Source organism: Cygnus olor, chromosome 4 (genome assembly GCF_009769625.2).
Source record: "Cygnus olor isolate bCygOlo1 chromosome 4, bCygOlo1.pri.v2, whole genome shotgun sequence".
NCBI classification, from domain to species: Eukaryota; Metazoa; Chordata; class Aves; order Anseriformes; family Anatidae; genus Cygnus; species Cygnus olor.
This window is the reverse complement of record NC_049172.1, coordinates 3,851,794-3,879,378: the sequence shown is the minus strand read 5'-3', so window position 1 is coordinate 3,879,378 and position 27,585 is coordinate 3,851,794. Positions and strand designations below refer to the sequence as shown.

The 27,585-nt window shown below is 41.0% G+C and overlaps 1 long non-coding RNA gene across 1 annotated transcript in view; it reads right to left on the bottom strand.

The window, feature by feature from the left end:
• LOC121069999 overlaps positions 1-27,534 on the bottom strand; it is a 49,593-nt gene extending 22,059 nt beyond the window's left edge. The window contains exon 1 of the long non-coding RNA XR_005819816.1: positions 27,352-27,534. This is a non-coding gene — a long non-coding RNA (uncharacterized LOC121069999). The remainder of the gene's footprint in view (positions 1-27,351) is intronic.
• Between the last annotated feature and the right edge of the window lie 51 nt (positions 27,535-27,585).

The following is a 27,585-nucleotide window of genomic DNA, read 5'->3' as shown; positions in this document are numbered from 1 at the left end:
TTCAAAAGAAGAAAGAAGTCAGAAAAATACGTCAGCAGATGCCAAATCGACAGCAGACATACGTACACAGCATGCTTGTACCTTCCTTGACTGTAAATTTAGCGTCAGTGGTAAGGCACTTCAGTCTGCTGCATTTAAAATGCTTCCCCTGTATTTGGATATACATACAGGATGCTCAGAAGAGCTTTAAAGCAGAATTTAAGACTTTTTAAAAAAGCATGTAGAGTGTATCTGTTACTGCCCAGTTTTTATTTATGCCTTTTGCAGGGCAGCGCTGTGGCACAAACTGTAAGGAACCCTATTTTTGCTGAAAAAGAGCCTGAGCAACAGTTCTTGCTTCTCAGCAAATAGGCCTATATCTACTTGTGGCTATAAAACCTGCCACAAACAGCAAACAGTTGGCCTTAGTTTATTGTCCTTCAATAGCCTGTATCTTGGAACAAATGGCTTTTCAAAGGCAGGAGTCTCGGGAAGATCTGGAGTCTTTAAAGCAGGCCTTTCCATTTTCTGTGTTAAACACAGCACTGCATTCCTGCCTTAAAAAAACTTGTTAGCACAGCTGAGAAAAAATGCTTGATAGAAAGGCATAAGCCATCAACTCTAAAGATGGGATCAGCACAAAGCATATGGAACTGAATTAAGACAAGAAAGCTTCCAAAAACATTTAAGGGAGGCACTGATTTTCTGGTTTCACTCTTCTTTACAGGCCTATCATGAGCCTTTTCTTTCTCATTTATTTTGTTTGCATATCTTTCATTAATTTCCTCTTTCCATCATGTAGATGTCTGCTAAACTCCACATTATTTGAACACATTTTCCTCTTTCTCTCCACCTATTTTTTCTTCTTCCATTTCCACTTTGTCCTTGCAACTTCAGATGTCATTAAGACTCCTTAAGACTTCATTCCTCTAGGCTGGTCATGCTCTGAAAAGGGAGAGCCGACAGCTCATTGTGCCCACAATCTTCTTGCCCTGGGAGAAGGTGGATTTCTCCTCCCACCCTCCCCACGGATGCTGACAGCAGAGAGCCCTTATTCCCTTCTCCCCATTCTTGGGTCATTTTACCTACTCTCCACCGCCTGGTAAATCCTCCCTCACTTGGTGCCAAGGGCAGAGACACTTCTGTTCACAGATGGTCAGAGAAAAAAACCAAGGCACAGTGGGATTAGAACTACCCTGCTCCTTATATAATTATTATGAGTTCTGAGTAATTGGTGCTGCAAGAAATCAGCCAGATGCCCCCATGCCTCTTTTTTCCAAAAGGGTTTCTGCTTGGGTGCTGAGCACAGCAATCCCATCTTCAAGCAGGAGCCTGGATTGTCAGGTTTCAGTAGAAAAAAGTACTTTAAAAATGTACCTTCTGCCTCCTGGACTGACAGATAACAGTAGGCTAGGTGCAGAAACAAGCAGAAACTGCATGGCTTTGCTCTGTGCTATTGGAAGGCAACAGGCAGCTCTTTTAGATTTCCTAATCTCTCAGCCTCTCGCCACACACAGACACATGCGAGAAGTACCTGTAGGCTATCATCACTCTTGGTGACAGAAAGCAAAAGCTTTTATGCAGGGAGCATCAAACGGGGCCTTATGTGATGTGACATAGTACACATGCCTGGGAGAAGAGGTCAGAGAAGGAAACATGTAGCAGCTGAGGCTTGTTTCAGCTGTGCTTGGGCAGCACCACTGCGTGCAGCTGTACAGGGACCGCTCGTGAGCCCTGCAACAGGCTGGAGGTGTGAACTCCTGCAGCATCTCTCCCTGTGGGATAGGACCTACAGGAGAAAGTGTTTTGTTATGGTGACACTGCAACTCTGCAGGTATGACATTCACCCCCTCGCTCGCAGAAGTCACCAGTCACTGTATATACATATATATGTTCTCCCCCACCTTTCCTGCAACTTAATTTCCACGGTGATATCACCCTCAGGGCTTCCTCCTCACAGGGGTGTACATCCCAGAAGTCTTAAAACTAAATCATTATGTTCGAGATTAGGACACCAAAGAGGTGGGGCTGAGGCGAAAGCAACCAGCTCAGAAGCCCTACACAGTGTCTCAAGACCCACTTTCCAGTTAGGAAACTGCACAAAGGAACAGGACTTAACATTGTGATAGAAAAGGGGTAGAAAAAGTTCAAAGTGAAAGAAATGCTCAGGAAACAGGCCAGCAAGCACAGGGTCTTGTTTTAATGCTATTTCCAAGTAGATATACTGAGATACACTGTATTTAATCATCACACAACTGGATGCACACTGAGCTTCTTCCAGGCTGTGCTAGCACCCTGATACTGGCTGGTTGGTTACTGTTAAAGTTCAGGGCTGTACCACTGGCTTTGCAGGTGGCACAAGGCACCTTCCAAAACACCTTCCCCACAGCTGCATCTAATTGCCCTCAGAGCACTTATGGTGCATTGATAACCCAAGACTGTCTCTCATCAGCTGCTTTCTACCCAGCACAAGGTAGGCCTTCCCTCACTTGAAAACATTTGGTGTGCCTGGAGAAAGTTAAACCAGAAACATTAGTAATTCTACAAATCTCAACGCTTCAGGGTCATCCTTGCCGCACTCAGAGCATGAGGGTTTAGGCAGAACCAGCACAGGAATGGAGCTGTCAGCAAACTGAGTGAAGAATGCATTTTACATCATCTCCAAAATTGAGGATCATAAAACTGACAGGAGATGAAGACCCACAGTGCTAAAAACAGGGCATTCTCAAACGCTTTGAAGTTCAAATGTACATTTGAAAAGCCTAAAAAAACCCTAAGCTTGTGATTTTCTTCTTTATCTGTAATTCCTATTTATGGAATATCGTAATTTACTTTTCAAAATCTTGTTACCTTGCGAACACAGCTGAATTTGAAGTTACCCCACTGAGGCATTGCTAACATACAAACACCTCCAAATCTCAGAGATTCCAGATGTAGCAATTCATCTTCATCACCATGGTTCATTCAAAACCTGTCTGTATTCTCCTGAAAGTGGGGCCTTCCCCCTCCTTGCATGATAGATACCAACAATCATCGTGGAGACAAAGACTGTTTTGAGGCCAAAAGTGGCCTGGGCCTCCTGAAATCTGCATTTATATTCTGCTCTACTGCAGGTCATATTTGTAACATTGGACAAATCATTTGATCTTTCCTTGGCCCATTTTCCTTCTCTGAAGGGAAGAGAAGGATATTTCCATACCTCACAGAAGAGTTATGAGCATAAATTAATTCATATTTATGAGGTACTGAAGGGATTCTGATGAGTACCATAAAAAGGCTGACATATATAAAACCCTCTGTGTTCTGGCTTTCCACTGATATAGCTGTTTTCTTCTGCTCCTTAAAGCAAGGACTTCTGTTCCCAGAGCAATATTTTTTACTTGTGACACTTCTTGATTTTACCTCAGAACAATAAGTACTTGTACACTGCAGTTGCAGCAATTATTTTTATGCATGATGTGCTATATATGAAACTTTGTGTCCTTTATAGCCAAACAGAACAGAAGAGTTTCTTTTAAGATTTATTTTTAAAGACTGTGAAAAAGCACCAGGCTTGCAGCTGACAAGGCTGAAGCATGGCACCTTTACACAATAAAACAGAGGGAGGATGGGAAACAAAAGAACACTGCTTATGATTGCCATTCAGTCCTAGGGGGACTCACGGTGAGACAGCAGAACAAGAGCCAGGATGTATAACCTACACCTCCTCACTCCATCTGCAAAACACAAGTTTGTAGGGGGTCACTGGCTATTTTTCAAGCTTCAGGTGAGAACCAACATATAAACAAACCAGGCTGAGGAAGCTGAGAAAGCCAATCTTCTGTTCTTGACCTTTGCACAGGTGAACTTGAACCACATCATTGGCACACAAGCTAATAAATCTTTAGCAGAATCCACTGTACAAGTATTTATCCCTTCTGGCAATTTGGGCAGTCATCTATTTGTCCTACCTGAAGATGGGGCTGCCCCCATGGGGAATAAGCAACCTTGGGAGCTGGAGAAGGCAGTGACACCAAAACCTGTGCAGTGCTTAGACCAATTCCATTTTCTGTCCCTTGTCACAAGGGCATGGACTGTCAGTCTCACCTGAGCACTACCATTTCAGCAAATTCGCACAGAAGAGCGGCCACACATTATGGTCAAGATCTCAAAAATAGGAAGCAATGTCATCTGCTTAGTCAGTGCATTGCTATGGGACCTGATTAAATCATGTCACAGTCAAGATGGGTCAGCAGAGGGACTTGGGAAGCATTAGGAAAGTGTTAAAGGTGTTGCAAAAAGTTTATTCTCCTAACAAAAAAAGTTAACATCAGCTTTGCAAAGGATATCACATGTGCAAATTAAGTTTCTTTTGTTGCCTGCACGTACTCATTTGTCAATGAGTATTTATGGTGAAACTCAGGCATTATAGCAGTTTGAAGTAGTACTGCATAGCTAAGTTCACACAGGTAAATGAAAGCCTTCAAAAGATGCAGAAAGAAGCCTGACTGCTATGTAAATCAGCTTTAAAACAACTTGAGAAAAAGCAATTCAAGGTCTTTCCTACGCTTGAGCAGTATTAGGAATAATAGGAAGCTGTATGACACCATTCAGACAAGAATATTATCTGAGACTGACTCTGGTAGCAAGTAGGATTCAGTCAGAGCTCCGATTATCCTCGCCTCCGGATGTCATTGAGCCAGAGGAGAGAGCACCAAGGAAGAGAAGCATTTTAAGCCATATACTGCCACTTGCAGGTCAAAGTCAGTCCATGTCAGGATAGAAGCACACATGCGCCTGCACATGTAATGCAGAGTCTGTGACGGATTTGACAAGTGCACTCTGGAAGAATTTGACATCTCCAGAGAGCAAGTTTGGACAAAGCTAGCTTTGCTGCCTGTGAGGAAGCGTTTAGCAGCAAGCACATCTCAGTAGCTGGGATTGTGTTTGAGTTACTGGCAGCTGAGAAGGACATCCAGATTTTCACAGCCCTGACAAGAACATAGAAATATCCACATGTGGAGAACACTCTTGAATAACCCAAACCGATGACAGCACAGAGTCAGTTTGGGACTGCACCAGGGTAAGTAGTAGCCTTTGTATAAACGCATGTGTGCCTTTCCCAATCTTGGTCCCACTTTGTGGGACCTCTTGCACTTGGTGCACATCCACACTGCCATAGAGCTCACACTGCACCAAGCAGCTGCTTTTCTTAAGCAGCAGCTGTGAGGCTGCCTGTGCCATGGGCTTTGCCATGGAGAAGCAGAAGTTCGGGCTGTGGAAGGCTCCAGGTGCTGTGTGCATAGGAAGCAAGAGAGGACAAGCAGTCAGAGAGGGGAGGAAGGGCAGGAGACCTGCCATTCCCAGCACACCACGATGCCTGGAGGCTCAGAAGCTGGCAGAAGGGCCAGAGTGACAGTAGTTCAGATGTCCCACTTGGCGCAGTCCCCAGTGCTGAGGTCCAGCAGCGTCGCCTTGGGCAGCACTTTAAAGCTATTGGCTGCATTTGAAGGAAGGATGGCTGGTGCTCCAGTGCTCTCCAGGCCTCAAGAAACAAAACCCAGCAATGTTCACCTCCAAGTCTTCATCGCAATGCCTATTTGAGGGGAATTCAAAGGCATCCTGCCATTTTGGAGGGAGGCAGGGAGAGGAGAAAACTAAATTTAATGCAACAACATATGCAAGAGGTGGCCCCCACCTCACAGCAGGGGCGCATTCCTGCTGACGTTTTAAATTAGTAATTCATCAGCAGGGCCCGAATTACCTTGTAAATATCATATTACTGCATAGCCATATTATGCCTGCATGATTTCATCACAATAACAACCCAGTCATAATTTTGGCTGCTGTAAAAAATAAAAGCAGTAAGAAGTGTGAGATTATGAAGGCATAATGAAGGCTTTCCTTCCAGGCAGCAGAGTGGCCATGCACTGCACTCCTGCAGCACACACTGACAATATGGGATTTGTTCTCTTGCTAATATACTGCTGTACTCCCACATGCTCCAACAAGTGGGAAAGTTTTTTCATCCTGTTGAAAAGGTGATTGAACCTGCTTGTCTTTGGGGTACATGGCCAGCTTATTGCAATAAAATGAAGAAATAACTATGTCTGCTGTTTCCATTAAGTACTTTGAACAGCTGAGAAGCTAGGAAACTTAAATAACTGCCTTTATGAAATTAAGCAGCAGTGAGAAAGATGTTGTGGAATTAATTGACAATGGTAACTGAACGTGCTCCATGATGTAAGATTTAATTGCTCCACTTTCAGAAGATTATATGCATTTCATTCATTGACAGAAGCATAATAATCATTGGACTTAAGCTTAAAGTCATTACTTGCTACTTTCAGACCATTTTGTTCTTGCATTTTCTGTAGTTAAGGATTTTGTCTCAAGCATCCTGAAGTAGTTCAAATTTGTTTACACTTGTATAGTCTGCTCCCTGACAAATTTTTGTAGAAGTTTGCTATTTTGTACCACAAGTTAGAATCCCACTGAATACTAACAAAAAGCATTACACGCACACGCATACAACATTAACTTGAAAACTCAGAAGATTGCACATCTCCAGATTTATGTTCATTTATTATGACTGCAACATAGTATTTCTATTTCTAAATATTTTTATTTCTAAGTATTTTGACAATTTATTAGTACAAGTACAACAGCATCTCAAGCATGATAATAGTGTATTAGTAATCTAAGCTTGAGCTCTTCGTTTTCTACGATTAGCCCTTCTTGAAAAAATATAAACTTATCTGGAAAAAATTAAGTTACTTCAGAAAGGGGGAAAAGGATAATTGAACTTAGAAGCTGATATGTTTTTCAGTATAGACCTTACCTATACTTCAATGCCAGTCAATTCTTCAAATGTGTCATTCAAACAACTAATGGGAAAGAAGGACATCCACCTAAGGATGTTCAACCATATTTCCTAAAAAGAACTGCATGCAGCCTGGTTGTTTGTAACTCTGGTTAAGAGGGACAAAAACAATATACACACAGTTCTGCACACCACATGGCTCCGTTAGCAAGCTTTGGTTGCTCTCATACCTCAGACCATGCCTGGCTTGATGTTGCAGGCATCCAAACTGAGTCAGATTTCTATGACCAAAGGGTGAGGGAAAATTAGAACACAGTCAATTAAGCCAAACCTCGCTCCGTAACCTCAGCATAACTTCGTTTCCCAGAGCATGGGTGAGCAATTTAATTCTCAAACCTGGGTTTTCTGAAATTACTTTCTACTTTCCTCCTCTTAAAATTTAGCTTCATCCCATATCTACTGTTTTGGGGTCTAAACACTGGATGGCATTAATATTGACCCTGAACATGGACCAAAAGAAAAACTAAGTAAAAGAAAGTCAAGGATTTTGACTCCTAAAATTTCTTCAATAGCATATCACTGTAGGATTGTAGTTCAGGATCATAAGAAAAGCCACCTGAACACCTGAAATTCTTTTTCCGTGTCCTTAGACTGCTATAATATAAATCAAGCACAACCAAATCAGAAGAGGTTTACTTCAAAGGTTTCAGACAGCAACAGCTACATGTTTTTGACAAACATACTGTGTGCACCTGTGTCTGTGCCCTGCCACATCTCATCTGTCCCCAGGTCACGCTTAGCCTCCCACCCCAAGACCAAAGACAATTGTCAACCTTTGCAGACAGTCTGCTGTGCAGAGCTCATCATTACACTTCATCTCTAGCTTCATATGCCAATCAGAAAAGTTGTATATGTGGATACTCTACCTCAGTGGCCCTGTAGCCTGTGAGCCAGAGAATCTGAAGAATGTGGTCAGCACAAAATCGTGTGGGGCAGATTTTAGAAAAGGTCTTCCCCAAAGCCCCAAGACACTGATGTAAAAGAAAAACACCTGAAACACCAAAGATGTGTTCCCATTTGTTAAACAGATAAGTGAAATATGACATCTTTATAAAAAGGGGAGGAAACGCAGAGGAGACTTAACCACAGGGTTTCAGAGGACACAAACCAAAACACTGAGTCCCCCTTAAAATTTCTTAAACTCAGATCAAGATCATAAAGGTTAGGTCAATCTAACTTAAACACACGTCCAAATTACATAAACCTAAGGCCACTGGCAAATACAGACGTAAATAGCACCTGTATTAAAAGAGTTCTGAAGGAAGGCTTTGTTTTAAAACATCAATAAAATAGGCTCCTCATGTGAATATGCCCACAGATGAAAAGTATCAACCCCAGAGAAATGTTTCAGAGCATTCCTATTATACACAATTCCATGGGCACAATTTAAAAGTAAATATATATATATATAGTGGAGTAGTGTGCAAGTATCAAGAGTATTTAAAAGCCTGGTTACCCAAGACAAGAAGAAAATTCTGCGATTCTCCATAGATTAAAAAAGATAAACATAATTAATTCCTGTGTAGAAAAGCTCTAATTATTCATTCAGGCTTTTAACAGCTTGAATAAAGCAACTGCATTTATTAAAGGGAAGAGCCACAGAAGGAACTTGAGATTTTGGGGTTAAGAAGCATCTTCATCCTTCTCTAATAGAAAAGCATTCTTCAGTTATTCAATTCTTGGACATTTTAAGTTTGTTGTTAGTTTGAAGACCAATGTTAGGAATGTGGAAAAATACTTACAAGCATTGTTTTAAATTATAGAGAGTGAAACTGAAATGATCAAACACCTCAGTCTACTGCAGACAGTGGTATAAAGTAGAACCCTAGATCTAAAGTATGTTTTTCCTCAGACAGCTTAATGTCAAAGAAGCATTCATACCCGATTTCTGTCACACTTCCCATATCAGTGGGACAAGACATTTTGATAACTATCTTTGACCTATCCAACTAGAATCATCATATAAATGTCTTAAGACAATCAGTAAAGCAAGAAGTCTGGGACTAAGCAGGGTCATCGGTTCAGATGGATGCAGTGCTGGTTTTATTTCAGGTCTCACAGATATTGATGCAGTAGTAGCCCAGCTCCTGCTAACAGGAATGTCAAGTTCAGTCATATGACAAGTAAACCTGTAGCTTTTCTAATTCAAGGGACAAGTCCAGAATTTCACACACACCTGGAAATGTCCAAAGACAAAGAACCTGTCATATCTTAAAGCATCTGTCTTTCCTATTGCAGTCCCATGGTAGCTGGAACCTGATCCCCCTGATATTCAAACACTTTACACTTCTGCATTGTAAAAGAAAGCAGAGGAATTAGCATGAAGAGTCCTAGAGTGCATCATTTTTCTTCTGCACCTAGCAGAACAACGCTGAGTTGCAGCCAAAAGTCCCCTATTTAGGCTGATGGGAGCCAAGTCCTTTGGATTCCTCTTGTATTCACTTAACACAAACACAGGGCAAAGACACTGAATTGCTCTGCACACAACGAGCTGAGAGCTAGCACAGCCAGCTCCAAACCAGACATACCAAACCCAGCTGGACTTGTGCTCTACCATATTTGCCAGGTTTGAGGTTACAATCCCTCAAAGCCAGCTTTGGAGCAGCGCTGGTTCATTCAATAACTGGACCTGAGGGGCTTTGCACAGCCTGCTTGAAGGTTTGCACCCAGTTCCATCAGTCAGTAGTTGCAATGGAGAGCTGAGCGCTCTGGTACCAAACCCTGTCAGGCACTCAGCACCTCCCCACTGGTACTGAGGCCCCAAATGTTCAGTCCTTTAAAGGCCAGGACAACGTTCCATTGCTTTTGTTCCCCTAGTTCTGAATCCAATATTAGTGCTGTGCTTGTTAGTTGGCCAGCCAAATGAGGCTGTGACTATTATAAGTCAACAGCTCAGAAGCATGGAGTTTAATACTTCATATAAATTCTGGCACCACTTTATTTCCTCAATAACATGTTCTCACATTTGACTGAAATTCCAGGGGGGAAAGAAGTGTATCCATATAATAATGGTATGTGGGAAATGCCAACTCTGCCTCTGAAAAAGTTCCTTTAACCAGATGTACAATTTTGCTCATTAGCAAACTGATGAGGTATGTATTTTGTTACAGATGCAAATGTAACATTTGTATGGATCAGTAAATACTTTTCCACTGCAATGTAAACAGACTTGACAGTTTGAATCTGCCAGGAATTGCAGTGATAATTATGGAAATGCCATACAATACCACAGGAAAACCGTTTCCTAAATATTCATGTGGGAATATTTATGTTACAATTATAGCAAGATACGTACAATTAGAAGCATACTGACCATAAAATATCTGACAGTTCTGTTCTGCAAGAGCAGTAAGGAAAAACCTCAGTGCCTTCCTTCTTAATTGTGGCCACAAGAATTATTGCTAATCACTCTTATCAATCTGCCTCCAGGAAGCTGGCTGAATACACAAGTGCTCCCATAGCTATATGTTGCCCAACAGACTGTCAGAAAATGTCAGTGTCACCACCACTGTACACCAGACTGGGTTACCTGAGGCCATGCTCGCTGTCAGTCTGAAGGAAAACATTATCTGTGACAACAGCATCTTGTGTTTTCTGGACCATTTTAGGAAAATTCTCATCTCTTTTGTGTGGCTGCAGATTAACGAGGCTTGCTGTCTTCGTGGGAGTCTGAAGACCAGTTCACAAGAGAAGGTGATGAACTCCACACTGAGTGTTAGAAATAGTGCTTCTATTATTACAATAACAGACCTTTCAGATGCTTATTTAATACATGAGCATCAGGTGTAGATTAGTAGTGGACACACAGCATTAACCACTTCTGCCTCTGCGCTGTCAGGAAACCCAGTGTCAAACCAGCTTCAGCTAACAATTACAGGGGATACACAAGAACCTGTCAGGCCCCTCAGCAGAATGGATTCCTGGCATTTCATCAATAAAAAGCTTCTGGACTACTCCCATTTTTTGTTTTGATGAAGTCCTATTTCCAAGTAGTAAAATATTCTGTCACATCAAGAAATCAGACAACCATATCTACTACCCTAAGTAGATACTACTGAGGTAGCAACAAACCACCTTCTCAAATAACCTAACTGGGTCACCATTACTAGTGAGAATAGGAAGAATTACAGATCCTGTCCCAGCCTGAAGGCTGAGAGCTCCTTAGAAACACACCAACATTAGCTGGGCTATGATTAATACTATACTCTCTGAAGTTTCCTGATTAAGGTCATATTAAAAAGGGCCTGCTTATAGAGTTTGTTGCAAGGATGGAGTGTTTTGATAACTACTCAAACTTGTGAATCTTAAAAACCTCATAAGACTAACAAAACCTGTTTAAGGGCCAGAGGTTAAGAGAGATAATAAGGAAAATTTATCACCAAGGTAAAGCATATTGGAATCATAGAAGGTGATGAAACAAGTAAAAAGAACGTGCTTAGAAAAACCCCTTCATCTGAATTTAGAGAGACTTTAAAACTCTTTAAAGATGAAACAACTTGTTGTCCAGACCCTTTTCTGCTTCAGACCCATGATAAGAAGGCAAGGCAACTTGAGATCTTGCTTCTCAGTACTTCTTTCCACATACATGACAAGAAGAGAACTCCTTACCTTGCGCCTGAACTTATGACTAGTGACACAAGGAAGTGCTATTTTTGAACATGGTGCTAAAATTCTCCTTTTTAGGAGGAACGTAAGTTTCAGACGCAAAAGACTTCTCCAGCTGAAGCAGCTTGAATATTTGGTATACACACCTGTCAGAACAAAGGTTTCTTGACTCTCTCAAAGCCAATGTGATTGTTGTCATTGAATTTTTGGCCTTCTTGGGGAAAAAAAATCAGTGTCAAAGCACCAGTTGTTGGACCCTCAGTGTTTAGGTGTCACATTCATCCTCTTTCCTAGCGAAGTTACAGCACTTCTTGTTTCAGTGGATCCACCAGGATTTCATTAGCTCTGGGATACCTACTGAAGATGTGGAAACTGAGCAGCTGCTAATAACCCCTCTGAAGATACAGAGAACATTTTTCACTGAGGGCCCTGGAAACACAAACAAGAATGTTTACTTGTGATTTGTTCTCTGACCCTGTCATGCCACTATGATCAGGTTTCCAGCATTTTAGATCACTATTGACAATAAGAGGCCTTGTCCCTGTGCCAGGCCATTGCTGCATGGAAGTGACTGTACACCATGAGTGGTGTGAATGATGCTTATGTGAGCTCTGCCTTAGGCTGGAAAAATTTGTTATAAGGAAGGAAGTGGACTGACAAAAGAAATAGGCCCGTGCCTTGGAATACTTCCTGGACCTTTCCTATTAACTGAATTGGTCTTCAACAAGAAAAGTTAGTTAAAGGTTGTCATGATAGGGAAAGAGTAAAAAAATCCAAGTAGTTATAATCTTTACTGCATTAATCTTGTTAATAATTATCTCCCATCCAATTGATGCCAGCAGCAAATTACAGAGCAGATTAAAAAGTCTAATTTTTCACCTAAGCCTACCATTCCCTCTATATTTCTTAGTGTCGCAGCTGCAGAAGCTCTTCCTGAACTGTCTTCCATGAAAGACTTTATGGCTACCTTTCAGTTTTATAAGGCTAACCTGCATTAGCAATAATAACGATCTTTAATTCAAAAATATCTAAGAAGGAGCAAGGACATACTCTAAATTAAACATTAAAAAAAGGTAGTCTAAGATTTAAAGGATGCAATCAAGTATGAGACAATTTAATATAATTTTCCAGTAGATTCCAGTAGAAGTTTGTACTATATGAATATTACCTAACTTAGACAGTACAGAAAAGCTGACTTGACAGTAAGTATATATCTTTCTTTGCACCATGTAGGAAGTCTTCCTGCATCCTCCAGATATCTCTAGCTACTGTGCTGTAAGAGACCCAAAGCACATAAAAATAAGCATTAGAGCTTTTGCATGGTAACACCTGTACAAATTCAAGCCTCTGCCTCTGGAATACTTTCTTGCTACCCTTCAATTTGGATTCAAAGTTAATATCATGCCCCTCAGCTAGTAACAGCACAGGAGAGAAGGCAGCATTCAAGAGGAACATACAACACAGACCAGGGCAATGGGTTGCTCAAATCTCTTGTATCCCTATGATCTAGAGCCCTCTCACTTTTACAGAGGAGCCGTACTACTAATCAGCAGCCATGAGCTTTTTTTTTTTTTTTTACTAGGGAGAAAACAGTTTGTCTACCACTCTGGCATTCACCTCTGCTCAGACAGCTTCCTCCCCTTTGGACAGCAATACCCTCCAGCTAGAAGTCTGCTCAAGCCCCACAAGAAAATGGTACCCAGCTCTCATCATCTGCCCCAACACAAATTTCTGGCTGTAGTACAAGAAACTATTATCCTATTCCTGTTATGTCCTCCTCCAGCCAAAGGAAAGCTGAAAACTGAATGGGAAGGGAAAATTTCCTGCCAGTCGTCTTTGCAAGCTGGGACAATATGGCACTTTGGAAATGAGAACAGGAAGACACTGCAGTTTTATGATCAAAAACTCACATTTTAAAGAATATGTAAAAACAGGTATTGTAAATACCCAGATATCTACCCAGGGTACGTCCTATCTTAAAATCAAAGATAGGAACAATTAGGGTTATGTAAAGCTAATTTTGCCTTAGATATGGACCAGGAAGCACTGTTGCAATAGTTCTCCCAAGGGCTAATGTACAATTGCAATATCCGAGCACAATTCCAGGGCAGCTGAGCACAGATAACAGTTATGGAGACATTCCTGTCAAGTGTACAGCAAAGGGAGAACCTGGTAATAAGTTAGCAAAGTAGTTAGAAATAATTATTTTTATGTACATAAAAGATCTTGTTCACAACTGTAGAATAAGTGGCATTTTCCTTGCTCAAACAAGCTTGTATATTCAATGCAATAACTGCACTTGCTATCAAAAGGCAGTATAGAAAATGCATTATCAAGTGATAGCCTGCCAGATTAGGCTGATTACCGCTATTTAAGTAACCTGTCTACAACACAGACAAACATCACATTACTTATATTAACACCAAGAGGCGTCTGCCCAGTTTCTCAGTGTATGGTAGTCTGACAGATTTCCATGTAAACATTAGACATTGTTGAAATCCTGAAAGGTTATGTTCTACAATTTGTCCAAGCTCAAAGGAGGTCTGCAGCTTGTAACAGGGACATTTTGTGGGTTCACCTATCACTTCAGGTTCAAGAATGGATAACGCTTTCCCTGTCTGATCTTCCCAGTCACTTGGACTTCTCATAAGTTCAACAGTAAATTGATTTAATTAAATGTTAAGGTGTGTAGGGTCAATAGTCTAAATCTGGAGGTCATGAAGATATTGACATTTATTGGCTAGAGATAAGTGTTGTTTTAATATAGGCGTGCCAAATACAGTGGTGCTATAACATTCTTCACCACAATATCTGTGGAGACTAAGATAGCTGCCATGAAATTTCTGTCAGCATAACACCTATTTAGAACTCAGTAACTTATAAACATGTCTTCATGCACCTTGGAGCAAACTTGGTGCACCAAGATGTGAGAGCTTTTCCTTCCAGAGAGGAAACTGACATTTCTATTGCTTTCAACAACCTGTAGGTGGATGGGGGTCCCATTGATTAAATCAGATCAGTTTCAGTGAAGAACCTGCACCTCTTCTTTTAAGAATCTAGTATATGTTAGCTTTTATTCTCCTTGACAGTTCTGCACTTCAGCAGCAACTTCAGACTTACTGCTAGTGTCTTCTACAGCCTTGGTATCTCAAGTGATGTAACTGTGACACAATCTGACCGGTCTTTACTGCAGTCATGAGACAAAAATACTCGTGTATGGTTTGCTCAGCTGTCTTTTGGTCAGAAGTAATTAGCATTGGTAGATTTTATAGTATATAATGCATCTGTCTATTTTGCAGTGCTGCTGTGCTTTAGAAGAATTATATTACTCTCAAGGAAGATCATTAAATCATTAAAATCTTGCAATAAGATAATTAAATGTAAGTAACCACCTTCAAGGTCAGAACAAGATGTAGGAACAGGTAGAAGCTGAGCACTTCTGTCTACACTGTAAGAAAAGCACTTTGTCTCCAGGAATAGATGACAGGAATCCCAGTGCCAACACTTCCAGAATACCAAAACCTGTTCTCACCAATACAGCAGAATCCCACTGTTAAGACTTTCTGCTCAGAAATCAAGCCAAAGCATCAGCATTTCACTTCCAATGCCTCTGCCCTTTCAGTAGGGAAAGTACAGATACTGAAACAAAAACATTGGTTGCGGATTGAGTGAAACCATGCTTGCTGGAAAGCTTTATTACCTTTAGCTAATAAAAGTAATTCTGACAAGGAAAAGTTAAAAGCTGGAAAGTGGTGAGAACGAGCACCAATAACTTTAACAGAAGGGGCTGCATAAGGATTTGGCTGCACCGATTGAGTATAACCCAAAACACTCCTTGGAACTTTGTAGTCCAGAATGGGAACAAGGGAAATTATAGTGACAGGAGTAATAAAACAAAGTGACAAACCTGAAGAATACAAGAAGTCAAGGAAGTATACTGTCCTTGGAAATAAAATATTGCACTTATTTCTAAGGGTGTGGTGGGGAAGAGCAATGCGAGCAATTAGGCTCCTTTGGAAGAGCTAGCCAACAATATAACACATTCAAACTCTTTTGATGGGTCAGCTTTAGCCTTAACTTGTGTTCACGCTCACTGTAAGCACTAGTTATGTTTCTCCTTTGTGTCTGTTACGTAGCATACAGATATCAAAGGCCAAGCTATTCCCAGCTGCCACGTGAGCAAGCGAGGTTGCAGAGTACGATGTCCTTCCCTTGCTGCTTCTACTCCAATGGCAGGAGAATGAGCCCCAGCACTGAATTCAAGGAAGAACTAGTCCCACATGTAAGGTGGAAACGAAGCACCCAGTTCACCTCTTAGGCAGGCAGCAGAGGTCAAAAAGCATACTTTGGAACATGTAAGCCACCTGGTTTCTATTTCCTCCTCCTGCAGCCCCTGCGTTTGGAGGTCAGAAGTACTGCCTCCTACAGAAGTACTCTCCTCTCTACAGCCTGTGCAGTCCCTGCTTCCTGCAGGTAACAGAGCTAACCATAACCTCCCCAGGCCATGCTGCTAGTGCAGTGCAGGTCATACAGATGCCCCCATAAAGTGTTATACATGTGGAACTTCACACATACATAGTCCTACTGCACCCATTCACATTTTCTTCCCATGGCCCTGAAGTCTTAACACTTACAAAGCTTTTTCTCAGCCAGAACAGATGTCTTAAGTCGCTATTCATCTGGTGCACCCGCAGAAGTTCTCTGGTGCCTGTGTCTTTCATGTACTTTCATACCCTTGCAACTTCCACAGTTCCCTGTCAAGGCATACCCTGCAAGCAGCTATTCTTCCAGTCAGTCCAGCTACTTCTGCAGCCTACAGAAATTACACTGGGCATCCATGCAGTCTTTCAGCTCCACTAATAGCTCTTAACTTCTCAGCCATTGGACCCAGTGCTTTCTACTTATTCTGCAATACTGAAGCAAAAAGCACACTAGATCTTCAGAAATCACAAGGCTACACATTAGGAATCCCAAATTCTTATTCCAACTCTGACACATCTTTCATTATACTACACGGGGGATAATCAAGAGAGTTCATTTGAAACAGGACTATAGTAGGTAGGTGACTACCCACCAGGTCACAAAGCTGGCTGGAGTGTCCCAGTGCAAGCTCAGTACAGCACTGCATAGTCCAACCCACAACTAATTATCACCAGAGAGGCTGCTAGACTCTTGGTTCACTGTGTCTTTATGGAGTTGAATCCTTTTGCAATGCTGTTTCACATACACTATAGCCATGCAGAAATTACTGTGATAACTATTTGAAAGTGTACAGTAGTTAGTCATTTGGACATCTTGCGTTTCACTAAGCTTGCTTTTTCTTATCTCCAGTGCCTTCCCCATCCGTAATTCAAAACTTGGCAGTTGCTACCCAGCTAAAGGTAAAATGAGTTTCTTACAGCAGTCTCCTGCTAAGCACTTTCGTATTCACTGCTAAACAAGCAACTGCATTTTTTGCTTTCTTGTTCTGAAGTCATTACTGCTGGTCATGGAAGTCAGCACTGTGGCAAAGCTTCCCTTTCAATTTCTCATCAAAAAATTCCTCAGTCATTGTGTTGTGTTAGATCTCACTGTTAGAAATCCTGAGGGTGTCCCCCATCCTCCAGCATAGACACACATCGGCCATTTCAAAGCTTTCCAAGACAGAAAAGTAATTTTTGCACCTGCAAGGCCCCAGGTGCACCAACAGGCCTTAATGGCATTGACCAGGCCTTTACTCCCTTCCAGCTCTGTCATAGCGTGAGCCCAGCCATGGACCCTACCACTGTGGACTGGCTTCCCAGCTAGACCTTCACGCTGCCTTATCACCAAGGATGCACATGGTGATAGGGCTCTCACCTGACCCTTACCACCCCAGGGCTTGCCTTGCTCAGGTTCTGTGGGGTGGCCAAGGCCCCTGCCCTGCCAGCTGCCTCATCTCCCTGCTCCCCATCCCTTAGAAAGCAGCTGGCCCCTGTGGTACCCTGGTGCTCCATCAGGAGTCTCACTTGTAAGGAGAAAGACATTCCTCCAAGGGATGCTGAGGTTTTGGTGCTATTCCCAGGATGTCTGTGGCGTCACTTCCTTTTGAGCAAAGACAGCTTATTCCTTCACATCAAAAGCAGTCTACTCTAGAGTCCAAAACTGAAGCAAATTAAGTAATTAAGGTTTGAGTAGTGCCAGTTCTGAAACAGGATAACTTTGGTGGCCAAAATTTTGCAAGCTTTCTACTGGAGATGGAGTAGGCCTGGAGGATCTCAATCTCAAATCTAAGATGCCTCCAGGCTGCAGAAATGTTTTCTACAAGCTTACGTGCAATCAAACTCCAAGGCTATGCTCTAATACTTAGTTTTATTGAACAATAAAACATTTTATTGTTTTTTTCTTCAGCTAACATTACTTAACTTGGAGACGATGCTGGTTTGATTTTAAGTACCTCACATAAGAATGTCTTGTCTCAGCAGAAGCATTCATGCAGTGAGCTGCAGGCCACCAGCAATGGGTGTGACATCTCATGAAGATACCTCATGCTGTGGAAAGAAGCATTCGTTTGAAAGGCACATCTTTGTACCAATTTTACAAGTGGCTCAAAGAATATTGATGCCTGTGTTTTGCTATTAATGGAACAGTTGTATACTTCACAACAGAAGTTAGGCAATGAGCAAAATAGACAGAAGTTAAATACTAATCCAGGAACTTTCTGGGCATTGAAACTGATATCTTGTATCATTAGTCTTGTACCCAGATGTAGTAATAAGAAAATAATTTTATGGAAGCATTGAGTTTGACTTTTAAGAGATTACAGTATTCAGATCTCCCAAGCCATGAACATTTCTTAATAACCATCAACATCAGTAAAGTTATTTCTTCTCTTCATATTCTAGAAGCTTCAGTGCAAAAAGTGAGCACTGTACTAATCATCACTAGCATAACTTTAGAAAAAATAGTATGTCAAGTAACTTTACTATTTCTTGGAAGCAGTGCAAGCCAAGAGGTCTCATGTTGCTCTCAAAAATGCACATTGCCTTTGCTCACAGCAGTTTCCTTCTCCTCACTTAGATTAAGCTCTCATTCACTATCATATCAGTTGGTCAACATGGACATGAATCTTCATTTGACACCCTCCCATCCCCATTAAAAATGTAATCTACTTACTTGCAAGACTTCTCATTTGCTAACCCATAGTACCAGCATGTTTTGCCTATCTGCAGACCAGCATTTCATGGCAAGGCAAGCTGTACTACCTTCTGTGTAGCCTGATACAAAAAGCCTGCAGGCTTTTTGCAGGCAAAAAGCCTTTTTGTCATTTTCTGATATGCCATGCTGGAACTACCAGTAAAGATAGTATTTTCCATGGACACAGAAAAAGGCTTCCAAGCACTTCTGCAAAAATTGCTCCCTCCCATAGCTCTTAAAAGAGATAAGAAGATTGCATGCTGGAAAATACCAAGACAGACACAATGAAGACCTTGACAAGAAGTACTACACAGGCATATTATTGACTAGGATTCAAAGGCAGTCATAGCATAATGGAGCTGAGGAGAGTGACTTCAGATCAGATAAGAAAGTAATTGAAGTGTACCTCCCACAGCTTGGGAAAGCTGACTGCAACAGGAATAGCGTCAGCAAAGTATGAACTGAGACCTCAGTCATTTTAGAAAGCACAGCACTTCTAGGATGGTACCAGAATTGATTTGGAAGATCTAAAAAGCTAAGCTGTTGGGTGCCCGTGGATTGTCTTGCAAACAAGTCCTGTGTATGTCAGCACGTTTACTTCAATGGAGTAGGTTCCTTTTTAATTCCAGAGAAATAACTTAGTTATCAGGCACAAGCAAGAGCACAGTTGAAGTTACATAGTAATGAAATACTGGAGTCTGGCTTTAAGGACAGTTGTGGTGTAAAAAGAAATAGCACAGTTCACTTCATAGAAGGCCATTTCAGAATCAGAAGGACTAAGGACGCCTTCAGTATTAGAAATATTAAGCATTTAACTTCAGAACAGGATGACAGGAAAACATTCTGCTCTTTACAGCAGTACAGGGTTGTCATATATGCTCTAAGTGCCTGTCCTTTTAGCCTTCTGGTTTTGTTTAAGAAAAGTGATCAAAGGGTATGCACAAAGCACAGACAGTAACAGTCATGTAACATGGTAATCTCCCAAATAAAATAGCATTGTTCAACTTAGTGTCTTGTTCCTACAATTTTGCAGTTATTTAGTTCAAGTTAACTTGAAATCTTCCTCTGGTAATAAACATTCATACCAGTCATTTATACCTTCCACACTTTCTGTATGTGAGAACACTAATACTATTCGTGTGATCTCATGACCATTACAGCTGCTCCCTATGAAGGAATAAAGTCCACTTACACAGAATACAGCAGAACCATTTCTATATCATTTCATAATGTACTGGTGAACACTGAGTAAACAATCAGCCTCTAACTAGATGACTAACTGCAGTACCAAAGCCCAGGAATCCCTCTGAAAATGAATACCCACTTTCCATCTAAGCCACAGCTGCTCTCAGAGCCAGCAGCTGCAGCTATCTACACTGAAAGTAGTGCAAATCTATCAACATAAGGAAACCAGACTGTGCCTTGACACCTTTTCCATAATCAAGCATACTGACTCAGGTTCCCTCACTGCCACCTTCTTACAGCTGCAAAAAGTCATCTGTTTTGTACTGCTGGGCACTGGGGAGAACAGGAGTGTTAAATCCAGATGTTCTGGGGCAGCACACATGGGAGGGAGCACACCCCACAGCCACCACTCCAGCTCGAGTGGCTGCGCAGCAGGGAAGTGGATTATCTTCACAGAGAAGCTAGTGTGAAAGAAGGGAAACAATACTAGATCAGGAGGAAATAATTTCATTCTCCACACCTGTTCTTCATTGCTCCAAGTGAAACAACTGTTCCTATTTATAAGCAAGCAGTGAAGTTGCCCCAGAGTAAGACAATGGAAGCTTGTCCTCATGAGAATAGCACACGTACCTTTCTGAGACAGACAGACAGCACAGGGAAGCAGTGTGGGTTTCCACTTGCTGGAACAAGAAAGTAAATCATGATCTGTTACAAAAAATCCCTCAGCTCCACACTTCCCCTACCTCCTCATCACTTAGCTCAAGGCTTTTGAAACTCAATTATCTGAAGTATAGAAATAATCACACAGCTTCAGAGAAGCAACATAAACACAGGCCTGGCCCTGGCTGCTCTTGTGCTGATAGGGGACAGACACAAGGGATCGCGGGTGTAATGTTAACATGAGGGAAGTGAATCTGAAGTGTTACACATCTGTCATTGAGTCACAGTGACACCAAAAATAAACTAAGCAAAAACTACTGGGTTGCCTCATTAACTGTCCATTCAGGGAAGTTTTTTTTTGTTTGTTTGTTTTATAACATATCCACCCTTGACAGCAGCTATGCAGAAATCTGCCATCAGGCTGCACTTTAGAAAGCAAGTTCCTTTTGCCACCACCTCCTTTGCCCACTCTCTCCCCAGCCTGCTTAATACAGAGCAGTTGAGGCAGTTTCCTCTGCTCCCTGGTCATTGCCTGGCTTCACACCCCCTGCTTTCTGGGTAAGGCCAGTAAATCCCATCAGATCAAGGGATTTGGAACTGTATTTAAGAGACCAGTTCATCATGTTTGCAGGGGGAAGGCAGCTTTAGTGATTTGCTGCCTGAAAGCACTTTCTTTCCCTTGTTACAATGATTTCTGACACTCCCAAAGCTGACAGTGTGGTCTAGAAAACACCCAAGAAACTGATTTTTTTTAGAATTTTCCCCTGGGTAAAGGAATTGGCAGGTGGGGTCTTTATTAAGCCTGAAAGAAGAGTACAAAGACTTTGGGAAGTTGTATTTTGCACTGCAGAGATGCATTGGATGCAGCAGAAATAATGGGCTGCTTGAAAGGAACCAGCTAGCAGGCTGTTGGGGCTGCGTCCCATCTGGCTGCTCAGAGGGGCTGCGATACAGGGCTGGACACAGAAGAATTGCCCTGGTCCCCATAACACCTGGAGGTCTGCCCCAGGTGAGGCTGCAGGGTTCTGGCATGAAGTAGATTAGGGCTGACTTCTGTTTCCTGGTGGGATGACAAAGCCAGGTATCAGGATCCTTCCTCTGAGCACTGCAGTTGCAGTCATTAGTTATGAAGCACTAACTGGCCATAGAAAGAATTTGCCAAGACACTACTGCTGTTCACATGCATCACCTGAAGCAACGTAACAGCTTTCCTCTCCGCAGTGCTCTTTTGGTGTATTGCAGGAGACAAAGTCCTGACTCCTGCTGCACTGCAAGAAAGGGCTGGCACAACACAAACACAGACACCCAGTCCAGCATGGCCATAGCAATAAGCCAAGTGATCAGGCGAGCATAACCAGAACTCATCTCTTTACTAAAAGAAGGCTGCATTTTTCCCTGCAAGTCAAGATACAGTCAGGAACATAACACTTTTTGGTAGGGTTCCAGGAGCCTAGAGCTGTAGCAAGTACCACATAGAAGCTTTCAGGATAACCTTGGAAAGCAGGTACTGAAGGTGCTTTTTTAAAAAAAAAAAAAAAAGTTCTGCACTGTTTTTCATCAAATATATATATATTTTCCCTGAAGACAGTTAAATTAGGTGCTTAAATTTGCAATCAAGCACTTCAAAAGCTGGGCCACTTGTTTAAATGTTTCATGTGAATCTGGGAGTCTCAGCTGAACGCATGCCAAAATATTGCCACAGAACAATAGGGAACAGCTTGTGCAGCATGTTAAACTGCAGTGAGTCTGCCTGAAAGCAAGGCTGTGAACTCTGTTCTCTCCAGCACTAAGTGTGCAGTTACACATTATAGGAAAATACAACTTAGGAAAGCCAGCCCCCACCTTAGTAAAACAGAAGTATCTTCTGTTGCTCTCGAGAACATTGTTTTTACCTGTTATTTTTAAAATAACACTGTTAAAGTGTTCCATATAGCAATCTAGGTAAAGTAGCCTCAGAATATCAGCAATCCAGGATTATAGACAATTCAAAGAAACAGGAAGGACTGGTGGATGGAAATAGATTTTGGTTCTTTTTGCATTGACAGGCAACTGCAATGACACCACTGTTTTTAGCCTCTGATTTGTGATTACCTTTAGCTCCTTCTCCAAGCTTTTCCCTGCTCCTGCTGGCCATATCTGAATATTTGAACATCCATCAATAATACAGATATTAAGACTAGATGGAAGAAGGCAGCATAGCTCCTGGAAAATATTTACTGACCCTCCAGCTGTAGTGAGCAGACCGAGATCAACTTGTGCCAAGATGCCCTTTCAGTCATCTTCATGCACAATTTTATATAAACTTAAGTGACTTGTCTGAGATTTTTTTTGTTGTTGTGAATCACTGTAGTAGTGTATACTCCTCAAAAAATGGCATTTCCATTCTAAAATGGAGATGGAGCTTTAAGATGCAAGATGGAATTAAATAGATCAAACCTTACATTACTACCCTAAGCATATGCTTCAGAAACAAATGTTTTCTTGGAAAAATAAAGTATGATCACTGTAGAATTATGCCAAACAGCTTGTCTTTTTTTTTTTTTTTTTTTTTACCTTGAGACCGACACAGCAAATTTGAAGAATGTTGTTGATTGCACCATAAATGAGTGCTGGTAACTTAGCTGGAGATTGCTTTGTCTGAGAGTTTAATAAGTGCTCTTCTCAGATGAAGAGAGATATATATACAAAATAATTGAGTTTTTTTTTAAAAAAGCTTCACTTAAAGGCTTATGGCTTTATGAGATGCCAGTCAACAGAATGAGCCTATTCTCATAATATATGAATTATGTGTTGATTACAAGTAATCAAGACAAATAGCACATATCTACCTACCTGTACAGCTACACCAATACAGTCATCCTATTACTTCATTGCATTCTCCCTTTTCATTCATTAGTGCCCTACTTTTTTGGGATCATATTTAACACCAGATGTACTCTCCAGGCAAGGACCAAGTCTCCATTCTAAAACCATTAGGTTGCTCTTAAATGCAAGTATATAAATAGAGAAAATTTCTGTGGGGAAGAAGTAAACATCCTGTATCTAAACCTTTCTTCCCTCAGACTTGGTAATTAACATAGACCTGAACTTTTGTTCTACTTCTTGGCTCTCGACAGAGAATGGAAATACTGACTCCAGAAATAGGCTGAAAACAGCATACAGAAGTAGTACTATGAGTTCCTAAAAGACATTAGGACATAGAGTGACAAGGTAACTTTTATAACAATAAACAAAAGTGGATATTTGTGTCTTCTATTGCCAGAATCTCTAGGAAAGGAAGTTACTTCTTAAAAAAAAAAAAAAAAAAAAAGGAAAATTCCTGCCAGAATCTATCACTGAGGTTTGAGGGAAAGGAAAAGAGTGAATTAAAATGAGAAAGGAAAGCCTTGCAGGAAATACCTGGCTGTACAACAATATCTCGTCCTGTAACAATATGCACCAGTACTTGAACTCCTCCAGGGAAAGGAGAGGCAGCAATCATACAATTTTAGGTGAATTGTTACATACAATCTAAACTCATTTTAATTTAGATTATCAGTGGAGAAGGCCCTGGACGTGGGATTAAAACCCTGAATTGGATCCAGATAGACCAAGACACTATTTGATCATTTCCAAGTCTAAGCCTCCATATCCAGCACCCAATGGAGCCAAAAAGTATGCAACTCCTTAGCTGGTTTTATAAGATGAATTTTGTTTTGATAATCTGTAGGATAAGAAGTTCCTGGGTTTCATTGCTTTTGCTGCCTTTTTTTTTTTTTAAACAGTGCAATCTTTATCAAGTGCTAAATTTTGCTGGTCTGTTCCTTTATGTTCTTGGCAAGCTGTACTGCTGCACACAAGCTCAAATATGTTATATGCCTGAAGAATAAAGATGCCCTCATTCTTGTGTAGAAACTTACTACTTTGGTTGCTGCTGCTCATAATAAATCAATTTATATGTGAGGACTTAACTGTTGGCCCATAAAATTGTACTCCCAGATTATTCAGTCAATTAACAGATTATTCAGATTATCCCATGCTAGGGATGTAAAGGGGTGAAAAAGCATGCTTCCTGACAGGGAAAAAAATGCACACTTCTTAGCTCATTTAAATTCAAGCAGAATATATTCCAAACCCCCTTGGAAAAACATCATAGAACATTGTAGGATGCTGTTCACAATGCTACTTTGGGATAGTGGTAGGATTAACCACTAGATCTGGCTGTCCTAAGTAAAGCAAAAACCCTGTCAAGGTCCATTACTAAGTGAAAGATGTCCTTACTGTATTTACCTCAGATTGAAAGATATTACTTTGCCATTCTTTTTCCTTCTAAGTAGTGTCTAGGCCTCCAGATGATGTTTTTATTGCTACAGGAAACTAGAGACTCCCAAACCTTTCTTAGTCTCAGAAGGAAAAAAATGATTTCATCATTACTACCAATTTGATCAGCAAAAGATTTTTCTAGTAGCACAGTCCTTAGTGCTACCCTCGAGCCCCAAAACAACATAGCACAACTGTTTCCATCAGTTAGAAACTGAGGATACTTCTTGATTACCGATGTGAATGAAAGTTTATGCAAAGTTTAAGTGGCTATCCAGAATTAAATGAGGGAGATGATCTATTAGGTATCCCAGCTAAATGCAGAAAAAACTCCGGAACTGTAGAGGTTTAAGCCTTTCAGTGAAAAAGGCTTCTAACACACCTGCCCTCTATCTGTCCTTACAGCCACTGCAAAAAAAAACTTTAATCTTTAACATCATGCTTTATGCTGGTTCCTCATCACACACCTCATCATTTTAGGATATTCTGATACCCCATCCATGTGACCTAAGGTGATGATCCCTATCTCCTGTTCTACTTAACCATTGCAGAAGCAGGGAGATAAGGACTGATGAAAATTAAACTATCTCTTGAGAGAAAGATTCTGCACAGGGCAAAACAGAGTAAACATGGCTGAAGTCCCAAAGACATAGCTTGTTCTATTTCCATTTCACAGGAAAATAAAATCATTTAAAGGGGAGGAATGAAAGGAAGCCGGATCTGTAATTGATTACTTTCATCCTCCAATCTCCATTCATTTTCAAATACATTAATATAGCTACAATCCTGTTTACAAAGGGGAAAAAGGATTTTTTAAAATATAATATACAAATGAGAAAGTTTATGACACTGCAATTGCTTTGTTTTATCAGCTTCATCATCCTGGCCAAGAAAATGAAACCAAGGGCAAATGCAGATGTAACAGGTTTGCAAGTAATCTAAATACACATTGGCAAACTCCCGAGATATCTCCAACTAAATAAAGAAAGTTGGACAGTTGTTTCCTCTTACATTAACTTGGTTTCACTCACAGGACTCCTTTTGTGCCAGAAATCATATGAGCAAGTTTTCTGTGATTTGTCATGACTTCTGGTGCATCTTCAGCAAAGGGAGACATGAATTTATCAGCAGAACAAATCAAAGATCTCCTCGGTCCACTGTTTTGCAGTGACTCACGTGAGATATGTCAGAAACAGCACGTAACTCCTCATTACAGATACCTCAAATGAGATACAAGATTAACTTGAAAGGTTCTCTAATCTGTGAGAAACTTGTTACCTTTGAAAACTGTATGAGTCTCCTTGTTATTATATTCCAAATAGGCAAGTTATCTTAAGGTAAGCCTTCCATTATTTTTACATATGATATCTTATTATTCTTTTTGCAGATTTTCAAGCACTTTGCTGTTGGCTGTTAGAGAATTGCTCCCAGTGCACACAGCTGTAAGAGAAAGAAGTGTTTTAATCTCTTCTAGTGATTAGAAGGATGATTGATCCTTCCACTCTGTCTCCAGTTAGTATAATGTTTTCTTTTGTTTCTACTATATTTCCATTTTTCAGTAAAACAAGAAGCCTATAATTTACTGTAAGTTAAAACATGCCATCAGCTGATAACGCATTTTCCACAGTAATCTCCATCACCTGCTCAGTGAAGCTAGTATGTTACCTGGGTTTAGCACTATCACTGCATGCTGAGCAGATATCATTACAGGTCTAGCTAATACTTCCTTATTTATTTGGCCTCCAAGCTCTTGCTCTGCTTCTAGAAGAGGGGAGCAGCACAAATGAGCCTGCCCTGAAGGTCAACGGTTTCAGGCTGCAGACAGTCAAGGTGGGAAGAGGATGTTATACCTCTCCTCCATAAAAAATGCTTTTTTCCTCATGCCCTGCTATTAGCTACAGAAGCAGATCAATATAGCTGTGCACCAAGTGACACAGCAATACTCAAGGGCAGAGGTGGCACCTCGGAGAACTGCAACTCTTGTGAAATAGATTAAAATGATTGCCCTGAATTGCAAGTGGTATCACCCTCATTCACAAAGAGAAAAGAACGCAAGTCTCTCAGTATAAGGATAATATGCCTCCACAAGTTCCCCAGGGAATTTCCCTCTGAACATTTCTGGTTTTCCTGAGGGCCTGGTGGTGTCACAGCACATCCTAGAGACTGCATCGTAAAAGCTGGTTGCTTTTCTCACTTTTGCTTAGGAAGTTGTTAAATAGAATGTATAAAGTAGCAAAGAGATGCTCTCTTGAGTAAGCTTGAAAGAAAACCTGTATAAGTTTAACTGTATTTTGTTGATACAGCAGAAGTCACCTCAGGCAGGTTTTTAAAGACAAGAAGGAAACTCCATATTGGAAGCTAACCTTTGAAGTGCATTGCCATAACCTGTAACTCCTTTAATGACCAGCGCTAACAAGAACCACAGTACTAAGGAGTAACAATAATAAAGCATAATAGAGTTGTTAAATACCAACAATATTCACCAGGATCCCAGAAACTATTATGGTTTTGGATTACAGATTAATGACTTGCATGAAGGGATCCAAGCAAGGCAGTAGAAGAATAAACAATACTATAGAGCAAAACAAATGAATAGTCTCACTTACCTTGTTAACACAAGGAATATTAGAGATGACATTCACATTTCAAGGCACGGAATCTGTATCCAGAAGATAGAAATAAGAAAGAAAAAAAAAAAAAAAACTTGTAAGGGTAACTCATAGTTCCCCCTTGTGAAGAGGCTTTGAGATAAAGCCCTTCAGCCTTGTCTCAAGTGATAAAACAGCCAACATCAGCATACTGGAGAAAGCCACCAAAATGGGTGGTGGGACTGCAAGTGT